The following is a 5,000-nucleotide window of genomic DNA, read 5'->3' on the forward strand; positions in this document are numbered from 1 at the left end:
TTTAGTTATTCGATTTTAGCGAACGCGTTCACGCGTAGAATATTTTCCGAGTTTCTTCGTCGGAGGAAAATTCTTTAGCGCGAGTATCCGTGGAAAATTGTTGTTTGAAGTTGCATCGAGTTAATTTATTAAGTAAAATACTTGATAAGATCGAGGAGTCGCAGGCGTGCGCGCGCGTGCCTGCGTTCTCAAGTTTATTGAAATCAGCAACGAGTTAAAATTTCAAGATAGGCATCGAGAAAGTCCGTAGGGTAAGGCGGGTAGTTAATGAACGAAGTAGATGCTTCGTTCCATGAGTAGAAATTTGCACGTACCAAGTGGATACTTAGAAGTAGAAGCTCTCAGCTTTGAGAAGAGTATCTACCCATTATTTTTCGAGATACCCAAACTAACGCGACGGATTGATCGATCGTTATTGTTATATTAATTTCTCAAAAGATAGATGCTCTTATTTGAATGAAACGTGAGACAACATTTAAGCGCGTATCGTCGTTCAAAAAGGAAAAAAAGAAAGAAACGAAGAGAAAAGAGAAAGATGAAAGAAGAAGAAGAAAAAGAAGAAGAAGAGGAAGAAGAAGAAAGTAAAAAAAAAAGAAAAAGAAATTGGCGTTACGTTCACGATGGAAGAAGTATCGTACGAGAGAAGAGGCACCTCTCAGAAATTATAAAGAAGGTAGTAGTACCGTGCTATTAGCCATGTATACCAGAGAAATTATTCTCAGCTCTCGCAGGTGCTTCGTCCGTTTCCAATCACTTCGTCTCTCGATAATCGTGCACCACCAATCGAGCCTATTGCCAGATGCGCGATAATTATCGTGGTAGGACGATAATCTCATTACGAAATTATAGCGTGACGAGACCGTTATATATCGTACCGAACGTCTTTTTGCTAATGAAGTATCGATCGAGACGGATCGATCTTCATTATCGAAAATTATTTCAATGGGCCAAACTGCGATAGTGTTCTTGTTATTATAGTCTCTCTCTCTTTTATTTATTTATTTTTTTCATTATTTCCATTTCTTTACGATAGCAATATCGTCGCAGGTGCGTACTCCGAGTATTGCCTGTTACCAGCTCCGCGCCAACCACCCACGCATGTGAAAATTCCGACGAAACGAGCAACCGAAGCGTTGGAGCATTAATAACTTTGAACCACGGGGGGGAGGGGTTTTGCTTCTTTTTTACTTCGTTTGTTTCTTCGCGCCGCCTAGGGATCGAGAAAGAGAGGGAACGGAAGAGACAAGCGGTAGTGCCATTACAAGGAATATTAATTATCAATAACGGCCGTTCTACGTTCCTTTCGAGAAAAGAAAAGAAAAGAGAAGAGAAGGGATAGGACCGTGTTCGAGAGAGCATCGAATTCTTCGACAATTAAATTACGCGTTAAAATTCGCCATGGGAATTACTTGGGAAAAATTATTAGATCTGACCACCCAGAAAGACGACGAGTAGGAAATATCCACTCGTTCTTCTTATCGTTATTAACTTTTTTTTCTTTCTCTTTCCATAGAGGACAAAGTTTCCACGAAAAAAAAAGAAAAAAAAAAAAAAAACAAATAGAAAAGAAAAGAAATAAAAAAAAAGTATTTAAAGAATTTCGTAATCCCGAGGATCGTGAGGAAAAGCAGATAAATTGGGTGCATCCTCGAGGGCCCAATTTGTCCGCTTTTCTCACGCTCGCGATAAAATTCTTTGGCCGAGTAAATATCTAACCTGTTTAAAGCGACCCACTAATTCTTTATTCTCTCTTGAACGTTCGCTCGGGGAAAGGTGGAAGATGCTTTCGATTAATTATTCCGTGAGCGTCGGGAGCCAGCTCGAAATTAAAATCGGTTCGTTAACCGGTACTACGTGGAATTTTTTCTTAATTCGTGAGACCGTTCCCGAGCTACCGATTACCATCCCTTTGCGTCCTCCTACGAAAAGGAGAGGATCTCTTCGCTCTTCTATGATTCTAATGAGGCGTCGAAAAAACGAACGGACCCTCCAGAAACTTTATGGCGCTACCGTAACGTTTATTTCGATCCAACCTCTTCGTAAATCCAACGAAAATCGGTGATCGTGCTCTCGATAGGTTTAAGTCGATGTCCTCGACTGTCAACGAGTTACGAGGGATTTTACGCGAGGGACATCAAAGTACCGAAATGTGAACTTCGATCGGACTTTTATTGCTCGGGAACAGATTTTTATCGGGATCGTTAGATCTAACGGCCTGCTTGATCGTTCCTTTCTACTTTCTTATTCGATTACAGTTTTTTCAACTTGTACCGATCATCCCTCGAGACAAGATCCTCGATGTCTCTTAATCTTGCGTAGCTAAATTTTTATTCTTCAATTAGCGTCACTCTTCAATTAAGTTCATCTTCGTCGTCTTGGTATATTCCGCGGTCCATCGCGTAGCGAAAAAATGGCCAACTCTCTTCAAAGACAGAGAGAGAGAGAGAGAGAGAGAGAGAGAGAGAGAGAGAGAGAGAGGGAGAGGGAGAGGGAAAGAGAGAGTAGCGTGCTTGTGCACTTAGCCACCTTAAACGGATTACTCGACGCATATCTTGCTGCTTTTCGTTGAAATGGAGAACGGTGTTGTGCTAGCTGTGCCTAGACTAATTCAATCTCGAGCCACTACCCAGACAACGTTTCTTCATGGATCCGTCATACTCATATGTATCTACGTATCCACCGAGGACGCATAATTGATCGAGTTACATAGCTCGTCTGAGTCAGTAATGACGTTCTCTAACGAAGAACGAGAGTGCTTGCTTCATCAACGAGAGACTTCTAGTTCTTCTAATTTCCTTTCTCTTTAAACGCTTAGCTTTTACGAATCAACGAGAGAGAAAGAGAGAAGCCGATTTCCAATCTATCAATTTCCTCGAAACGAGGCTAACGAGTGAAATTCGAAAATACTCGCTACTTTTTCTTTAAATACCCGTCAAATTTTAGCGTACTAAAGTTTCTGATCCCATTATAAGATTGTTAAATATTTGATCGTCAGATCGTTATCGTTATTAAAGCCTGGCAATAAAAAGTTTTTTTTCTCAAACTCGTACCCGTTGATACCTGACTCGGGTCGGCGGGTTGCCTTTGAAATCTAGAAGGATAACTTCTAACTGTACACCTTTTTCATCTAATAGTCGAACCGTGAAACACACGCCACGTAGTCGTCGTGTCGTGTCGTGTCGTTTCTAACGAGCTTGAATTTAATGACAGTCTTCCGGAGTTCTCTTGGAAAGCTAAAAGGTCTTTACCATTTTTAAGAGATCATTCTCTGTTATTTTATTTATTGCGACAAGCATTCATCTCGTTCCCATGTCGTTACTCTTTGCAAAATACTTTGCCTCGGTACTTAGTGCCTACCCACGTGAAATATATTTCAAAATTTAAATGGAATTGTTATATAGGTACGAGGAAAGAAATAAAGATCACGGTCATTATACGTATTAACTGCAGCTTACACAAATTGGAATGCGGTCGAAGGGAAAGGGCTCGAAAGAGAGGATTCGTTCGTCGGGAGGACAATTAACCTTTGGGTCAGCTGTCGGCAGCACGGCTAAGTTCACTTTTCGTTCGGGGATTTCTGCTCGTGCCTTTCGAGGAGGCTATCCGGTTCGTTTCGACGTTCGTCGTAGGACGAAAAGGGTTCGAGTAGATTAGCTAATCTGAGAAATAGGGATGGAGGGAAGGTCGAAGAAAGAAATCAACGACCGAGATTTCATTAGAGATATTTTCACCGACGATGACGATTAAAAAAAAAAAAAAAAAAAAAAAAAAAGAAATAGAAAAAAGAAGGAGAAAGAGGAATAGGAAGAAAAAGGATCGATCGAAGAAGCGACGAGATCGAAACACACGCTCTGTCTCTCGAGATTAGGCGTGTTAAGGTAGACAGAAAACGACGCGTTACATAGCTCACAAATCGGGGGAGGGAGTGATAAAGTGGGTATCGTTACAGAACGCTTGAAAGTTAGACTAGTCGCGCACAAACTCGTCCTACGCTTAAGATTCTTTTTCGTACGATATTCCAAGATCTATGTTATCGTCGAAGGACGAGGATTTCAAAGAAATGAGATATATAAAATCCCTTTAAACGTTAGATTTAAATTAATTTAAACGGTAGATTTATCAACTCCATTCGGCAAAGATTTTCACGGCTTTTAAATAAAAGTATCCTGATCGTTATCTTGGTCGATTGAACGATCCCACGATCGTTATCACGCGCGGTATCTTCGCACGATCTCTCCGGTGATGCCGAGGAGTCTTACATACGCAAGCTCGTTAGCAAGTGTCGGCAATAAACCGCATTTGTCGCGGTTTTAAAACCGCTTTGTCGCTGACTTTAACATCTTCTGTCGGTCTTTCTTTCATTTTCTCTCTCTCTCTCTCGCTCTCGCTCTCTCTTTCTGAGGACGTTTGGAATTTCTTCGATCCTCCTCTCATCGGCTTCGTCTCGTTGTCGCGTACTATTTTGCAACAGCTTCGACGACACCACGCTCTTTCGTTTTATACGCGAGGTTTCCTCGCGACGTTACTTTGTAAGAACGATATAAAAATAAAAAGAATGAAGGAGAAAGAAGAGGAGAAAAATAGGAAGAGAGAAAGAGAGAGAGAGAGAGAGAGAGACGAGATATAACTTCTCTATCTATTCATCTATAAAAGATCCAAGCGACGAAACACCCACGGAAGCGTCTTAAAGTCGCGAGAACGTCGTCGAAACACCGGTTAGGAAGATTATCGACGTACGAGCGTGGATAAAATTTGCGTAAAACTCTTCGTTACTTGTACAAACTCGTACGTATGTGTGTACCTACGTACGATTACACACACACACACACACACACACACATGCGTATCTATGTATCTACGTAAATACGTATATGCATTCGGGAAAGCGTAAATTTACGAGCCAATAAATTATCTCGGCGCGCCTATCGCGACGCCGAACGCTCGCAAAACCCTAACGAGGCGTTAACGCTGTCGCGAGCGCCCGTCTACGGGCGCGACGT

The 5,000-nt window shown here is 41.6% G+C and overlaps 1 protein-coding gene and 1 long non-coding RNA gene across 5 annotated transcripts in view; one reads left to right on the forward strand and one right to left on the reverse strand.

Moving 5' to 3' along the window:
• LOC122628158 overlaps positions 1-5,000 on the forward strand; it is a 74,716-nt gene that overhangs the window by 64,869 nt on the left and 4,847 nt on the right. Inside the window, exon 7 of the long non-coding RNA XR_006326987.1 lies at positions 3,999-4,008. This is a non-coding gene — a long non-coding RNA (uncharacterized LOC122628158). The remainder of the gene's footprint in view (positions 1-3,998; positions 4,009-5,000) is intronic.
• The window catches only part of LOC122628150 (netrin-1-like), a 107,366-nt gene that overhangs the window by 63,011 nt on the left and 39,355 nt on the right, over positions 1-5,000 (reverse strand). The window lies entirely within an intron of this gene.

Source organism: Vespula pensylvanica, chromosome 3 (assembly GCF_014466175.1).
Source record: "Vespula pensylvanica isolate Volc-1 chromosome 3, ASM1446617v1, whole genome shotgun sequence".
NCBI classification, from domain to species: domain Eukaryota; kingdom Metazoa; phylum Arthropoda; class Insecta; order Hymenoptera; family Vespidae; genus Vespula; species Vespula pensylvanica.